Below are 18,447 nucleotides of genomic sequence, written 5' to 3'. Positions count from 1 at the left end.
AGAAAAAAAAAGTGCCAATCCAGAAATCTGCACTCAGAGAAATTCTATACTTCACAACTGAAGATTAAATAAAGGCCTTTTTAGACAAATAAAAGCTGAGAAAATTAACTGCCAACAGGGATTCCCTGGTGGCGCAGTGGTTAAGAATCTGCCTGCCAATGCAGGGGACACAGGTTCGAACACGGGTCCCACATGCCACGGACCAACTAAGCCCATGCGCCACAACTACTGAGCCTGCACTCCAGAGCCCGTGAGCCACAACTACTGAGCCCGCATGTCACAACTGCTGAAGCCCGCGTGCCTATAGCCCATGCTCCACAACAAGAGAAGCCACCACAGTGAGAAGCCTGCGCACCACAGTGAAGAGTAGCCCCCACTTGCCGCAACTAGAGAAAGCCCGTGCACAGCAACGAAGACCCAACACAGCCAAAAATAAAATAAATAAAATAAATAAATTTACACAAAAAAAATTAACTGCCAACAGACCTGTGTTACACGTAGTACTAAAGAAAGTACTGGAGAGAGTAAGATAAACAAAGAAATAGAGTGCTGAACATGGTTTTTAAAAAGGTAAATAAAAGACTTTTTAATCACTTTCAAAGATGATGGGCTGTCTCAAGCAAAAATATTAATTATACATTGTGGGGTTTCTAAGTAAAAATGTATGGCTACCACATCACATAAAGTGGGAGAAGGTGACAGGAGTATATTGTTATAAGACTGTAAGACCACATGTAGAATAGTATACTTAGACTGTGATAAACTGAAGATGTATACAGTGTACCGCAGGGCAACCACTTAAAAGATAAATTAAGACAGAGGTATTACTAATAAGTAAATAGTAGAGATAAAACAAACAAAAAACTCAATCTAAAAGAGATTTTTTTTTTTTTCGCTGCACCAGGCGGCTCACAGAATCTTAGCTCCCCGACCAGGGATCAAACCTGGACCCTCAGCAGTGAAAGCGCAGAATCCTAACCACTGGACTGCCAAGGAATTCCCCAAAAGAGATTTTAAAAAGGAAAAAAGGGGGAGAAAAGGATAGATGAGACAAATAGGAAAAAAACGTGAAATAAATTTGAATCCAAACATACAAAAATTACGTTAAATTTAAGTGGTCAAAATATTACAATTAAAACGTAGAGGTTTTCACATTAGATAAAAAAGACCCAAACATATGCTATCTGTAAGAAATCCACTTTAAATATAAAAGAATGGGAAAAGGTATACCATGGAAACATTAACTAAAAGAAAGCTGGAGTAGCTATAATAATATCAAAGTAACTTTAAAACAGAGAGTTCTCTCAGGGATAGAGAGACATTACATAATCATAAAGGGATCAATCCATCAAGAGGATGTAAAGATCCTAGTATGTATGCATCTAATAATTCTTCAAAATTCATAAAGCAAAAACCAATAGAACTGAAAAGGAGAAATAAACAAATGCAAAATTATAGCTAGAGACTTCAATACTGCTCTCTCAATGTGTCACTGACAGAGCTTTTAAGTGTTATACCCCAACCCCATTTTCCCATTGCCATGTGATTTTTAATGTAGTATTTTGCATAAAACAATAATTTTTTAGGAATGCACACATCCTGTTTTAACAGAATTCACTGTACTACGATATTCCTTTCCATGTTTTTCGCCTCCCCTTATCAAGAGATACAGCCTTTCTGTGTTCCTCAGATTTGTAACTGTTAAGGTCTGCACATCCTAACTAATTGTTATCAAGTAAGTTTTTGCTTTAAATTCTGTGTTCTAGGATCACCCACTAAAATAACATGTATGTTTATTTCCCCACATATAGGCATCTGTGAGGGGTTTTTTTCCACAGATGGAAAGTCTCTCTTGTCAGAGAAACAATAGTGCTACTGAAAAACATGGCTTATGTGTCTGTTTCCACACGTAGCCCTACTATGTCTGATTTGCAGAACCAAATTGTATCCAAAAAGGCTCCAGCTATCCTGTGCCCAACATTGTGGTTAATCTAAACATTTAGGTTTCACACCTGAGAGCGTTTACTTTGTCCCTGATAAGTACTTTGCCAATTCCTTTTAGTGTCAGAAATGCTTTTGTTTTTTATCCATCTGCTGATACATACACTCCTGCTTGATTTTTTCAGTGATTTTGCAGCTTCTATATTTGTACTGATTTGGGACTTTAGATGTCCTCTAGTGTTATTAAATGGAGTTTATATTGCTTATTTACTTTAATATTTCTGGATGATTTGCAGGCAGGGATAGAGACAATGCTGACTTCACACATCCTTCTTTGAAGAAGTTCACTCTGTCCTTTAAACACTGTCTTCTCTTGGCTACAGGACACCACATTCTGTTTCCCCCTAATCTCCAAACTGCTGCTTCTCTTTCTTCTGCTGAGTCATCTCATTCTCATGGCTTCTGAAAGGTAGTGTCCCAGGGTACAGCCTTCAGACCTCTCAAATCTGTGCATTCCTTCTCCTAAGGAGAGATGTTATCTAACCCCTTAGCTTTAAATACTGCATTTTAAAACTTTAAATATTGCCATGGCTGATAATTTCCAAATAAGTATCTCCAACCTGGACTCTCCCCTAATCTACCTCTGCTTATATACCCATATGTTTATTCACAAGTAAACGTGGATATTTTATAATCACCTGAAATTTGGTATGTGCAATTTAAACTCCTAATAACTCCTCCCAAGTTGCTTCTCTCCAATTTTCCCAATCTTGGCAATTGGTGCCCATTCATCCAATTTTTCTGGATGAAACCCCTGGAGTTTTTCTTGACTCCTCTCTTTCTCTCACATTCCTTGCCAAATTCAAGAGCAAATCTTGTAGGTCCCACCTTCAAAATAAATCCAGAAGTCAATCACTTTTATTCTTCCTCACTACTTCCAACCAAGGGTAACCTACCATCACATTTACAGAGATTAAAATACTATTCTGACTGATGTTCCTACTTTCAGCCCTCTACCCTCAATAGTATTTTCTTTGCTCAGCAGCCAGAGAAATCAATTTAAAAAAACATATTAGCATATGTTGCTTACTGGGTTAAATTATACCAATGGCTTCTCATCTCACTCAGAATAAAATCAAAGTCCTTATCATGGTCCAAATGGCACCACATAATTTCAGCTCCCATTACCTCTAAAATGCCAACTCATTCTACTCTTCGCTCACTCATTTCCCCCAATCCACAGTCATATTTATGTGTCCTCAAAAACACCAAGTACATCCCTGCCTTGGTGGACTGACATTTGATGTCACCTCTGCCACCAAGACTCCCCATGATTCTCATCTTCATTTTATTCAAGTTGATAATATTAGAAAGGCCTTCTTGACCTCCTGTCTAAAATAAAACACTCCATCATTCTTAACCTTCTCTAATTTCCTAGCTATTTACTGGCATATTTTAAGTGTATATATGTGTAATTGTTTGTTTCTTATCCTTCTCTCCCTATCAGAATGCAAGCTCCATGAGATCAGGGGCAAAATTTAGTTCATTGATATATTTCCAACACCTAAAACCAGAGTAATGAACGTACCTACTCAATATCTGTTGAATGAAAAAACGGGGGCGGGGCAGGGGAGTCAAGATGGCATACTAGGGCCTCCCTGGTGGCGCAGTGGTTGAGAGTCCGCCTGCCGATGCAGGGGATACGGGTTCGTGCCCCGGTCTGGGAGGATCCCATATGCCGCGGAGCGGCTGGGCCCGTGAGCCATGGCCGCTGGGCCTGCGCATCCGGAGCCTGTGCTCCGCAACGGGGGAGGCCACAACAGTGAGAGGCCCGCATACCGCAAAAAAAAAAAAAAAAAAAAAAAAAAAAAAAAAAAAAAGATGGCATACTAGGAGAATGTGGAATTCACGTCTCCTCACAACTAGGGCACCTACCAGGCACCAGTGGGGGACTGCAGACACCTCAAGGGCCAGGAGTAACCCCCAGCGACTGGGTAGGACATGGGGCTTGGGGGGAGTAAAGGGGGAGGAGAAGTGGAGGCGGCAGGGAACTGGCGCTCCTGAGGGGTGGCTGGGGGAGGGGAAGTGATACCACGCCAAAAGGGGAAATTTGGGGAACCAATGGGAGGGCAGAGGATCAAAAGGGAGCATGGCCAGGTTTCCCCTGCCCACTTGGACCCCCAGGAACCTGCTGAGATCCCGGGCCTGATCCTCTGCACACCCAGGCCTCCTCTAGTTGCCCAGATCCTGAGGGAGTGGGGGGGGAAGGGGGAGCAAAAGTAAAGGCTGGACCTCCGGGACCAGCACCCCTGAAGGGTGGCTGGGGGAGGGAAGGAGTTCCTACACCCAGCAGAACCCACCCACGGTTAGGGGTACAGTGGCTACAGGGAAGATGGTGGGGGAGGGACACGAAGGAACGGAGGGGAATGGGTCCAGTGCTTTCCCTGCCCACTTAGGCATGGGAGAGCCTCTTGGGCTCCAGGGCCTAATCCTCTGCCCTTGGAACCTCCCTCCTGCCGTGCAGAGCCTGAGCCCCACCCCTGCACCCCCACCTGGGGCCCCACCTCTGCACTCGGAGACCCCCTCTGAGACCCCCTCCAACGGGGCTGGGCCTAAACCCCACCCACACACCCTCACTCAGGGCCCTGCCTCCAAACTCCAGAACTCTACATTCCGGAGGCCCTCCTTTCCACGTGCTGCCTCTCCCCTTCTGCGCAGGTCCTAAGCAGAGGCCCCGCCCCACAATCAAACGTCACCCCACCTATGCCCCACCCCACACTTGAACATCACCCCGCCAAGGCCCCACCCCATACTCAAACGTCACCCCCCCACCCGCCTCGGTCCTGAGCCACCCAAAATCCCGCCCCTGCCTAAGTTACAACCCCTGCCTAAACTCTGCCCCCAGAGCCAAGGCTTTTCTTTTTCTTTTCTTTTTTCCTCTTATAGACTGGGGTTCTATTTTATCTTGTTGATTCTTTTATATTTTTATTTTTCCTAATAAAACTTTTATTTTTCTAATTTTATTTTATTTTTTATACTTTGTTAGTGATCTCTCCTTTTGGCTTGCTTCCCAACCCCCCTTTTTTGCTTTTTTCTGTCGTGGTTTTATTTTACCTTGTTGCAGTTGTTTCAATTACAGTTTTATTTTTCCTAATATATTTTTTACCTTTCTAATTTTATTTTGTTTTTTATTCTTTGATATTATGCTGCTCCTTTTTTTCTTTCTTTTTTCCTTTTTTTTTTTTTTTAACCACACCATGAAGCTTGTGGGATCTTGGTTCCCAGTCCAGAGGTCGGGCCCGAGCTCCTGTGGTGGGAGCTCCAAGTCCAAACTGCTGGACTAACAGCGAACCTCAGACCCCAGGGAATATCAATCAGAGTGAGGCCTCCCGGAGGTCATCATCTCAGCATCAAGACCAAGCTCTATCCAACTGCCTGCAAATTCCATTGCTGGGCATCTCAGGCCAAACAACCAGTAAGACAGGAATACAGCACCACCCATCAAAAAAAAAAAAGAAAAATGAAACAACAAAAAAATGTGTTACAGACAAAGGAGCAAAGTAAAAACCTACAAGACCAAATAAATGAATGTGAAATAGGCAACCTACCTGAAAAAGAATTCAGAGTAATGATAGTAAAGATGATGCAGAATCTCAGAAACAGAATGGAGAAAATACAAGAAACATTTCACAAGGATCTAGAAGAACTAAAGAGCAAACAAACAGTAATGAACAACACAATCACTGAAGTTAAAAATACTCTAGAAGGAATCAATAACAGAATACCTGAGGCAGAAGAATGGATAAGTGAGCTGGAAGATAAAATGGTGGAAATAACTCCCAGGGAGCAGAATAAAGAAAAAAGAATAAAAAGAATTGAGGACAGTCTCAGAGACCTCTGGGACAACACAAAACGCACGAACATTCGAATTTTACGGGTCCCAGAAGAAGAGAAGAAGAAAGGGTCGGAGAAAATATTTGAAGAGATTATAGTCAAAAACTTCCTTAGCATGGAAAAGGAAATAGTCCATCAAGTCCAGGAAGCACAGAGAGTCCCATATAGGATAAACCCAAAGAGAAACACGCCGAGACACACATTAATCAAACTATCAAAAATTAAATACAAAGAAAAAATATTAAAGCAGCAAGTGAAAAGCAACAAATAACATACAAGGGAATCTCAATAAGGTTAACATCTGATTTTTCAGCAGAAACTCTGCAAGCCAGAAGGGAGTGGCAGAACATATTTAAAGTGATGAAAGAGAAAAACCAACAACCAAGGTTACTCTACCCAGCAAGGATTTCATTCAGATTCGATGGAGAAATTAAAACCTTTACAGATGAGCAAACGTTAAGAGAATTCAGTACCACAAAAACAGCTTTACAACAAATGCTAAAGAAACTTCTCTAGGCAGGAAACACAAGAGAAGGAAAAGACCTACAATGATAAACCCAAAACAATTAAGAAAATGGTAATAGGAACATGCATATCGATAATTACCTTAACTATAAATGGATTAAATGCTCCAACCAAAAGACACAGACTGGCTGAATGGATACAAAAAGAAGAGCGGTATATATGCTGTCTAGAAGAGACCCATTTCAGACCTAGGGACACATACAGACTGAAAGTGAGGGGATGGAAAAAGACATTCCATGCAAATGGAAATCAAAAGAAAGCTGGAGTAGCAATTCTCATATCAGACAAAATAGACTTTAAAATAAAGACTATTACAAGAGACAAGGACACTACATAATGATCAAGGGATCAATCCAAGAAGAAGATATAACAATTGTAAATATTTATGCACCCAACATAGGAGCACCTCAATACATAAAGCAAATGCTAACAGCCATAAAAGGGAAAATGGACAGTAACACAATCATAGTAGGGGACTTTAACACTCCACTTTCACCAATGGACAGATCATCTAAAATGAAAATAAATAAGGAAACACAAGCTTTAAATGACACATTAAAAGATGGACTTAATTGATACTTATAGGACATTCCATCCAAAAACAACAGAATACACTTTCTTCTCAAGTGCTCATGGAATATTCTCCAGGATAGATGATATCTTGGGTCACAAATCAAGCCTTGGTAAATTTAAGAAAATTGAAATCATAACAAGTATCTTTTCCGACCACAGTGCTATGAGACTAAATATCAATTAGAGGAAAAGAACTATAAAAATACAAACATGTGGGGTTCCAAGGTGGTGCAGTGGTTAAGAATCTGCCTGCCAATGTAGGGGACACGGGTTCGAGCCCTGGCCCGGGAAGATCCTACATGCCACAGAACACCTAAGCCGGTGCACCACAACTACTGAGCTGGCGCTCTACAATCCACAAGCCAAAACTACTGAAGCCTGCGCGCCTAGAGCCTGTGCTCTGCAGCAAGAGAAGCCACCGCAATGAGAAGCCTGTGAACCTCAACGAAGAGTAGCCCCCTCTCGCTGCAACAAGAGAAAGCCCGCTCAGCAACGAAGACCCAATGCAGCCAAAAATAAATAAATAAATAGATTAATTAAAAAATACAAACACATGGCTGAACAATATGCTACTAAATAACCAAGAGATCACTGAAGAAATCAAAGAGGAAAACAAAAAATACCTAAAAACAAACGACAATGAAAACATGACGACCGAAAACCTATGGGATGCAGCAAAAGCAGTTCTATGAGGGAAGTTCATAGCAATACAATCCTACCCCAAGAAAAAAGAAAAATCTCAAATAAACAACCTAACCTTACATCTAAAGCAATTAGAGAAAGAAGAAAAAAAAAAACCCTGATGTTAGCAGAAGGAAAGTAATCATAAAGATAAGACCAGAAATAAATGAAAAAGAAATGAAGGAAACGATGGCAAAGATAAATAAAACTAAAAGTGGTTCTTTAAGATAAACAAAATTGATAAATCATTAGCCAGACTTATCAAGAAAAAAAGGGAGAAGACTCAAATCAACAGAATTAGAAATGAAAAAGGAAAAGTAACAACTGACACTGCAGAAATACAAAGGATCATGAGACATTAGTACAAGCAACTATATGCCAAAAAAATGGACAACCCGGAAGAAATGGACAAATTCTTAGAAAAGCACAATCTTCCGAGACTGAACCGGGAAGAAATAGAAAATATACACCAATCACAAGCACTGAAATTGAAACTTTTATTAAAAATCTTCCAACAAACAAAAGCCCAGGACCAGATGGCTTCACAGGAGAATTCTATCAAATATTTAGAGAAGAGCTAACACCTATCCTTCTCAAACTCTTCCAAAATATACCAGAGGGAGGAACACTCCCAAACTCATTTTAAGAGGCCACCATCACCCTGATACCAAAACCAGACAAGGATGTCACAAAAAAGAAAACAACAGGCCAATATCACTGATGAACACAGATGCAAAAATCCTCAACAAAATACTAGCAAACAGAATCCAACGACACATTAAAAGGATCATACACCAGGATCAAGTGGGGTTTATCCCAGGAATGCAAGAATTTTTCAATATACACAAATCAATCAATGTGATACACCATATTAACAAATTGAAGGAGAAAAACCATATGATCATCTCAATAGATGCAGAAAAAGCTTTTGACAAAATGCAACACTCATTTATGAGAAAAACCCTCCAGAAAGTAGGCATAGAGGGAACCTATCTCAACATAATAAAGGCCATATATGACAAACCCACAGCCAACATCGTTCTCAATGGTGAAAAACTGAAATAATTTCTGCTAAGATCAGGAAAAAGACAAGGTTGCGCACTCTAACCACTATTATTCAACATAGTTTTGGAAGTTATAGCCACAACAATCAGAGAAGAAAAAGAAATAAAAGGAATCAAAATCGGAAAAGAAGAAATAAAACTGTCACTGTCTGCAGATGACATGATACTACACATAAAGAATCCTAAAGATGCTACCAGAAAACTACTAGAGCTAATCAATGAATTTGGTAAAGTAGCAGGATACAAAATTAATGCACAGAAATCTCTTGCATTCCTATACACTAATTATAAAAAATCTGAAAGTGAAATTAAGGAAACATTCCCATTTACCATTGCAAAAAAAAGAATAAAATACCTAGGAATAAACCTACCTAAGGAGACAAAAGACCTGTATGCAGAAAAGTGTAAGATACTGATGAAAGAAATTAAAGATGATACAAACAGATGGAGAGATATACTATGTTCTTGGATTGGAAGAATCAACATTGTGAAAATGACTCTACTACCCAAAGCAAACTACAGATTCAATGCAATCCCTATCAAACTACCAATGGCATTTTTCACAGAACTAGAACAAAGATTTTCACAATTTGTATGGAAACAGAAAATATCCCGAGTAGCCAAAACAATCTTGAGAAGAAAAATGGAGCTGGAGGAATCAGGCTCCTGGACTTCAGACTATACTACAAAGTTACAGTAATCAAGACAGTATGGTACTGGCACAAAAACAGAAATATAGATCAATGGAACAGGATAGAAAGCCCAGAGATAAACCATGCACATATGGTCACCTTATCTTTGATAAAAGGCCAGAGTATACAATGGAGAAAAGACAGCCTGTTCAATAAGTGGTGCTGGGAAAAATGGACAGCTACATGTAAAAGAATGAAATTAGAACACTTCCTAACACTATACACAAAAATACACTCAAAATGGATTAAAGACCTAAATGTAAGGCCAGACACTATAAAACTCTTAGAGGAAAACATAGACAGAACGGTCTATGACATAAATCACAGCAAGATCCTTTTTGACCCACCTCCTAGAGAAATGGAAATAAAAACAAAAATAAACAAATGGGACCTAATGAAACTTAAAAGCTTTGGCACAGCAAAGGAAACAAGACGAAAAGACAACCCTCAGAATGGGAGAAAATATTTGCAAACGAAGCAACTGACAAAGGATTAGTCTCCAAAATATACAAGCAGCTCATGCAGCTCAGTATGAAAAAAACAAAAAACTGAATCCAAAAATGGGCAGAAGACCTAAACAGACATTTCTCCAATGAAGATATACAGATTGCCAACAAACAGATGAAAGAATGCTCAACATCACTAATCATTAGAGAAATGCAAATCCAAACTATAATGAGGTATCACCTCACACCGGTCAGAATGGCCATCATCAAAAAATCTACAAACAATAAATTCTGGAGAGGGTGTGGAGAAAAGGGAACCCGCTTGCATTGTTGGTGGGAATGTAAATTGGTACAGCCACTATGGAGAACAGTATGGAGGCTCCTTAAAAAATGAAAAATAGAACTACCATACGACCCACTAATCCTACTACTGGGCATATACCCTGAGAAAACCATAATTCTAAAAGAGTCATGTACCACAATGTTCATTTCAGCTCTATTTACTATAGCCAGGACATGGAAGCAACCTAAATGCCCATCGACAGACGAATGGATAAAGAAGATGTGGTACATATATACAATGGAGTATTACTCAGCCATAAAAAAGAAGCAAAATTGAGTTATTTGTAGTGAGGTGGATGGACCTACAGTCTGTCATACAGGGTGAAGTAAGTCAGAAAGAGAAAAATAAATACCATGTACTAACACATATATATGGAATCTAAAAGGAAAAAAAAGGTTCTGATGAACCTAGAGGCAGGACAGGAATAAAGACACAGCCATAGAGAATGGAGTTGAGGACCCAGGGAGGGTGAAGGGTAAGCTGGAATGAAGCAAGAGAGTAGCATTGACATATATACACTACCAAATGTAAAAGAGATAGCTAGTGGGAAGCAGTTGCATGGCACAGGGAGATCAGCTTGGTGCTTTGTAACCACCTAGAGGGGTGGGATAAGGAAGGTGGGAGGGAGATGCAAGAGGGAGGGAATATGGGGATATACATATGCATATAGCTGATTCACTTTGTCACACAGCAGAAACTAACACAACACTGTAAAGCAATTATACTCCAGTAAAGATGTTAAAAGAAAAAATGAACACATGAGCAATACTTAAGATTAATAAGAATTTGTACCTATCACCAGGTGTCCTTCTGTTTAATACAGCCTAACTCACCTGGGTAGCTCTGGCTTGGGGACTCTTCCTCTAATACCCATGGTTGCTCTCCTTGTTCCAACCTGAAGATCAGTTCTGGTTTAGGGATGCAATACCCTGTGAATGGGAAATGACATGGGAATTGCGCTAGGCTCATGGGCTTTAGGGCTCCTGAAGAAAACAGAAAATGAAGCTTCATGGACCAATTTCAATCTATTATTGGGAAAAGAAAAATTCTTTATGGTGTTTCAACAGTCCTTCTTCTTATCACCCTGGATCTCAAGCCTAAGTATCTTCAAACTCAAAAAATTTCCACAGGTGTCAGCAACCAAGAAAGGACATGCATACTAGGAATCTACACGGAAAATAATCCCTACCCACTGAGACGAGATGACTATAGTTCTCCAGCATCACATCCCTGTACAGTGTCCTCTGAGCAGGGTCCAGCTGCTGCCACTCCTCCTTGGTGAAGCCCAAAGTCACATCCTCAAATGATAAGGATTCCTGAAATAGCACATTTGTGCTCAAATTTAAGTAATCAGAATTGAAAGACATGGAGAAGCTACATGAGAATGGTTCACTGTTCACTATTCAGAGTCAATCAAAATATGTTTTGGGATGTCTACTTCTGCACTGTACTTGGTTGGAGAGGCAGAAATCATAACAGATATTCCCTACTACTGGTATAAGCTATTGATGCCTGCATGCCATAAAAACTATCCTACTTTGGGGGAATCTGAAGACAAAGCAATGTTACTGTTATCAAGAAGCATATAATCTGAAAAACAGACAAACATACAAGCATATAACTACAATAAGATGTTACTATTGTGAAAAGATGAGCAAAGTTGATTGCAGTTTCAAAGGGGACAAAAGTTCTATTCCTGCTATTAGGGTGGGTTTCACTGAGGAGGTAAAATTCTGAGTGGTTAAACAACATTAAAGTAACATTCATGAACCTGGGGCAACAGCATAACCATGGATACCTCTAAAAAAAAGTAGTTAAAGGAAAAGCAATTAGCATGTAAGAGAGTACCTTTTGGGACTATGATAAGATAAAGAGCTATGGAGTTATTCAGGGAGTGAGTTATTGAATAATTTTGGATATAACTCCTGTAGAATAGGGGTGTCCAAAATATCTGCTTACTCTTCCTTCTGGGAAACCTTTTTATTTATTTATAAATTGTAAACTTATATTGTCAATCTGTATATAAAATTTCATTCTTATTTTTTTAGATTAAAAAAAATGTAGGTAGGCACCTGAGTATTTTCTTCCCATAACTCAACAGTCTCATACAATCTTCACCAAGAGTCGATTCTATCTCAAGAAACCACTTTCTTTGCTCATCTAGAATGAGCAACTCCTCAACTGTTAAAGTTTTATCAAGAGATTGGAGTAATTCAGTAATATCTTCAGGCTCCACTTCTATTTCTAGTTCTCTTGCTATTCTACCATACCTGCACTTACTTCCTCCACTGAAGTCTCAAACTCCTCAGTCATCCATGAGGGCTGAAATCAGCTTCTTCCAAATGCCTGTTAATGTTGATACTTAGACCTCTTCCAATGAATCACAAACACTCCTAATGGCTTCTAGAATGGTGAATCCTTTCCAGAAGGTTTTTACTTTGCCAGATTCATCAGAGAAATCACTGTCTATGACAGCTATAGTGTTATGAAACGTATTTTTTAAATAACAAGACTTGAACATCAAAATCACTCCTTGACCCATGGGCTGCAGATGCTGTGTTATCAGGCATGAAAACAATATTAATCTCATTGTACATCTCCATCAGAGCTCTTGGGTGACCAGGTGCACTCTCAATGAACAGTAGTATTTTGAAAGGAACCTTTTTTTCTGAGCAGTAAGTCTCAATAGTAGGCTTAGAATATTCATCAAACCATGTTAAAAGCTGATGTGCTGTCATCCAGGCTCTGTTGTTCCATTTATAGAACACAGGCAGAGTAGATATAGCATAATTCTTAAGGGTCCTAGGACTTTGCAAATGGTAAATGAGCATCAGCTTCAACTTAAAGTCAACAGCTGCATTAGCCCCTAACAAGAGAATCAGCCTGTCCTTTGAAGCCAGGCACTGACTTCTCTCTAGCCATGCAAGTCCTAGATGGCATCTTCTTCCAATTTAAGGCTGTTTTGTCTACACTGAAAATCTGTTGTTTAGTGTAGCCACCTTCACTAATTATCTTAGCTAGATCTTCTAAATAACTTGCTATAGTTTCTACATCAGCACTTGCTGCTTCACCTTGCACTTTGATATTATGGAGACGTCTTCTTTCCTTAAACCTCATGAACCAGACTCCGCTAGTTTCAGATGTTTCTTCTGCAGCTTTCCTCACCTCTCTCAGCCTTAAATGGAATTGAAGAAGAGATAATTAGGTCCTTGCTCTGGATTAGGCTTTGGTTAAGGGAATGTTGTAGCTGCTTTCATCTTCTATCCAGACCACTAAAACTTTCTCCATATCAGCAATAAGGCTGTTTCACCTTCTTATCATTTGTGTGTTTACTGGAGTAGCACTTTTAATTTCCTTCAAGAACTTTTCCTTTGATTCACAACTTGACTAACAGTTTGGTGCAAGAGGCCTAGCTTTTGGTCTATCTAGGCTTTCAGCATGCTTTCCTCACTAAGTTTAATCTAGCTTTTGATTTAAAGTGAGAAATGTGCGATTCTTCCTTTCACTTGAACACTTAAAGGCCACTGTAGAGTTATTAGTTTGTCTAATTTCAATACTGTTGTGTCTCAGGGAATACAGAGGCCCAAGGAGAGGGAAAGAGACTGGGTAACAGCTGGTTGGTGGAGCAGTCAGAACACATACAACATTTAAGTTCACTGTCTTATATGGGTGTGGTTTGTGGTGCCCCAAAACAATTACAATAGTAATATCAAAGATCACTGATCACAGATCACCATAACAAATATAATAATAATGAAAAAGTTTGAAATATTGTGAAAATTACCAAAATATGACAACAGACATGAAGTGAGCAAATGCTTTTGGAACAATGTGCCAAAAGACTCGATGCAGAGTTACCACAAACCTTCAATTTGTAAAAAAAAATACAGTATCTGTGAAGTGCAGTAAAGCAAAGCACAATAAAACAAGGTACGCCTGTATTATACATGACAATGAAAAATGGAAATGGCAAGCGTCTTTCAGTAAAGAAATGGAAAACTAAAATGTGGTATGGTCTCATAATAAAATATTATATGACATTAAAAAGAATAAAGTATTAATCAATTTGGACCAATCTTAAGTACAATATTAAAATTTTTTAAACGGAGGTACAGTAACCTACATATCAAATGAGATAACTGACATAATTCTAAGAAGCATATAAAACAAAATATATATCCTTCCATGATACATACATTTCTGTCTACTTACACAAATAGAATGAGAAATTAATGTATATATATAAATATATAAACATGTATATGAACAGTGAGTCAAGAATGAAAACCCAGCTATGGTAGGCTGAATAATGGCCTAAGGATATTCATGTCCTAATCCCTAGAACATGTGAATATTACTGTATATGGCAAGAGGGCCTTTGTAGATGTGATTAGCTAAGAATCCTGAAAAGAGAGCATCCTGGATTATCCAGGTGGACCCTAAGGATAATCAAAAGTGTCCTAATAAATAAGAAGGAGCCAGAAAGAGATGTGACTACAGAAGAGGAGAAGGCAGTTTAAAGAAAGAGTTTAGACTGATGTGATATGCCTTGAAAATGGAGGAAGGTGCCACAACAGCTGAAAAAAGCAAGGCAACAGATTCTCCCATCAGAGCCCAGAAGGTACAAGTCCTGTCATCACCTTATAAGATTAATTTGGACTTCCCTCTAACTTTGTGTTGGTTTAAACCATTAGATCTGTGGCAATTTGTTACAGCTGTAACAGGAAACTAATATACAGGGATACATTAATTGCCAGGAGTCAAAGTCCTTAATTGTTCTGAAGGAGACATCACTAGAGGGTAGAAAGAGGGTTGTATGAAGTTATAGGAGCTGCTAGTAGAGGCTTTACAGAAGAGCAGGCAGTGGGGTCAAATGATGCAGAGAGGTCAAGGAACTCCAAAACTGCAACAGGTCACTGGTAACAGACTCTGACCAGGGAAAACAGCAGAGCACAGAACTCTCAGGGCCACATCCCTCCAAAGGAACACCTAAAAACCTGGCAAAAACGATCAGAATCAACTTTAGCAGAACTCTGGAAAATAGACAGTGGTTACAACAATCAAGAGAAAGATTAATCAAGAAAAATGCAACTGAAACCTGGTCGGAGGGATCTTGTGTTGTTTTAACTTACCCTTGCTCCATCTCACCCTCTCAGGCTGTATTAGATTGCTATGGTTGCCATAACAAAGTATACAGACTGAGTGGCTTAAACAACATAAATTTATTATCTCACAGATCTGGAGGCTAGAAGTCCAAGATTAAGGTGTCAGCAGGACTGGTTCCTTCTGAGGGCTGTGAGATAAGAAGCTATTCAAAGCCTTTCTCCTTGGCTTTCAGATGGCTGTCTTCTCCCTGTAACTCTACAACGTCTTCCTGCTATATGTAGTTCTGTGTCCAAATTTCCCTTTTATAAGGACACTAGTATTGGATTAGGGCCCACTCTAATGAACTCACTTTAACCTGATTACCTCTGTAAAGACCCTTTCTCCCAATAAGGTCATATTCTGAGATATCAATGATTAGGACTTTAACATATAAATTTTCAGGAGACAATTCAACCAGTAACATTTGGTCTTGAAGATGGACTCCAATATTCTTGGTGTAGATTCCTGGTGCCAGAGAGAGCAGAATGCAGCTGTTTCTCAACAATTGGGGTTGTTTGTTTTGATCCGTCTGGTGGATACCTGAAAAGACTACAGCAGAATGCTCAGAACCTCTCACATCAGAGAAACGACTACACGAAGGGCATTTACTGAAAACATTTAAAGGCAAATGAACCAGCTGCTGCCACTGGGGCAAAGGACGTCAGCTGGAGCAAACAAAAGATATGTCAAAAAAGTCTGTGAAGAAAAGCTGAGGAGTGAAATGCTTTGGGGCTTTGAAAAGTTTCCATATAGTCCTGGAAATCTAGAAGACCCACACATATCTAGGATGAGGCACATGTCCAAAAAAGACCTGACAAGATCCTAAGCTCTCAACTCTAGGTGACTATCAAGCTCTGTACAAATAAGAAGTGAGGGTGAGGGAAGAGTTGTAAACTGCCCAGTGTGGTGTTGAGGATATGCTCCAATACACACAAACTCCACAGTAAGGACTGGGGAGATTTTTGGTTTTGTTGACTCCAGGCACTTAAGGAAATCTCTGTTAAATCACTAGTTGAGCACTATGTAAATGGGACAGAGATTTCAGTAATGACATGCAACAAAGAAGACAGTCTTTACAAAAATAGTTTAGAAATTTACCAAACAAACAAAAAACTATGCCTCACACAACAGTAACCACTCTGAGGGTTGGGGAGGAGATCTGATCTCTGAATTAACACATTGTAATATTCAAAATGTCCAGTTTCACCAAAAAATTATAAGACATTTAAATGAGAAAGTACAGCCCTTTCACAAGAAAAAAATTCAGACACCTTCCCTGAGGAGGCCTAATCTTTGGATTTACTAGACAAAGATTATAAATCAATTGTCTTAAATAAGGTTAAAGAAGTAAAGGAAACCATGGGGGGGGGAAATTAAAGGAAACCAGAAGAATGATGTTCCACCAAAGAGAATATCAACAAATAGATATCCTAAAGTTGAACGGTACAAAAATTGAAATAAAAACTTCAGTAGAGGGTTCAACAGCAGATGTGAACAGATGGAAAAAAGAATCAGCAAACTAGAAGATAGGTAAACTGAAATTATACAGTTTGAGAGTCAGAAAGAAAAAAGAATAAAGAAAGATAAACAGAGCCTAAGAGATCTGTGGGACACCATCAAGCACACCAATATTTGCATATTGGGAGTACCAGAAGGAAAGTAAAAGACAGAAAAAATATTTGAAAAAATAAAAGCCGAAAACCTCCCAAATTTGATGAAAGACATGAACCTACACATCCAAAAAGCTCAAGGAACTTCAAGTAAGATACGCACAAAGAGACCCACTAAAACACAGTATAATCAATTGTCAAAGATAAAGAGAATCTTGAAAAGAAATAAGAGAGAAGTGACTCATCATGTACAGGAGATCCTGAAAAGGAATATCCAATTTCTCATCAGAAACCATGGAGGACAAGAGGCAGTGGCATGACATATTAAAGTGCTGAAAGAAGAAACTTTCAATGAAGAATTCTGTATTCAAAAATACTGTTCTTCCAAACAAAGAAATATTAAGCCATTCTCAGATAAACAAAAGCCGAGGGAGTTTGTTGTTAATAGACTTGTCCTTCAAGAAAACCTAAAGAGTCCTTCAAGCTAAAATGAATGGAAGACACTAACTCAAAGCTAGTTAAAGAAATAAAGAACACCATTAAACTACAAAGGTAGGGACTTCCCTCTTGGTCCAGTGGGTAAGACTCTGCGCTCCCAATGCAGGGGGCCCAGGCTTGATCCTTGGTCGGGGAACTAGATCCCATATACATGCTGAAACTAAGAGTCCACATGCCGCAACTAAGAAGCCTGCATGCCACAACTAAGAAGTCCACATGCCACCACTAAAGGTCCCACATGCCCACATGCTGCAACTAAGACCCGGCACAGCCAAAATAAATAAATAAACAAACAAACAAATAATTTTTAAAACTATAAAGGTATACATGAAAGCCAGTATTATTATATTTTTGGTTAATAACTCCTTTTTTCCCCATCTGACTTAAAAGACAAAAGCATAAAACAATAATTATAAATCTATGGCACATGGATTAGATTCCTAGGGCTGCTATGACAAATTCCCACAAACTGGTGGTTTATAATGAGAAATTTATCCTCTCATAGTTCTAGAGTCTAGATGTCCAAAAGCAAGGTGTTAGCAAGGCCATGCTCTCTCTGCGACTCGAGACAGAAACTTTCCTTGCCTCCCCCTCATTTCCGATGGTGGCCAGCAATACTTGACATTCTCTGGATTGAAGCTGCATTACTCCAATCTCTGCTTCTGTCATCATATGGTGTTCTCCCTGTTTATCTCTATCCTTCTGATACTGTGATACAGTAAGGAATATATATATATTTTGGTCTTTGTCTCTGACAGGAGGAAGGAAATAATAAAGATTAGAGGAGAGACAAATAAGTGGAATAAAAAAACAGAATGAACAAAACCAAAAGTGCTTCTCTAAAAAACAATCAACAAAACTGACAAACCTCTAGCTAGACTGACAAAGTAAAAAAGACTCAAAATATTAAAATCAGAAATGGAGACATTACTACCAACCTAACAGAAATAAAGAGGGTTATAAGACAATACTAAAAAACAATTTACATCAAAAAATTAGAAACTTAGATTAAATGGATAAATTCCTAGAAACACA

The 18,447-nt window shown here is 39.1% G+C and overlaps 1 protein-coding gene across 1 annotated transcript in view; it reads right to left on the bottom strand.

The window, feature by feature from the left end:
* The window catches only part of LOC309814546 (uncharacterized protein), a 37,353-nt gene that overhangs the window by 11,451 nt on the left and 7,455 nt on the right, over positions 1-18,447 (bottom strand). The window contains exon 3 of the mRNA XM_082640536.1: positions 10,993-11,088. The gene's annotated coding sequence lies outside the window, so the exon portion shown is untranslated. The remainder of the gene's footprint in view (positions 1-10,992; positions 11,089-18,447) is intronic.

The sequence above is a fragment of the Mesoplodon mirus genome, assembly GCF_964341445.2.
Source record: "Mesoplodon mirus genome assembly, chromosome: 2".
NCBI classification, from domain to species: Eukaryota; Metazoa; Chordata; class Mammalia; order Artiodactyla; family Ziphiidae; genus Mesoplodon; species Mesoplodon mirus.
This window is presented reverse-complemented; position numbering and strand designations above follow the sequence as displayed.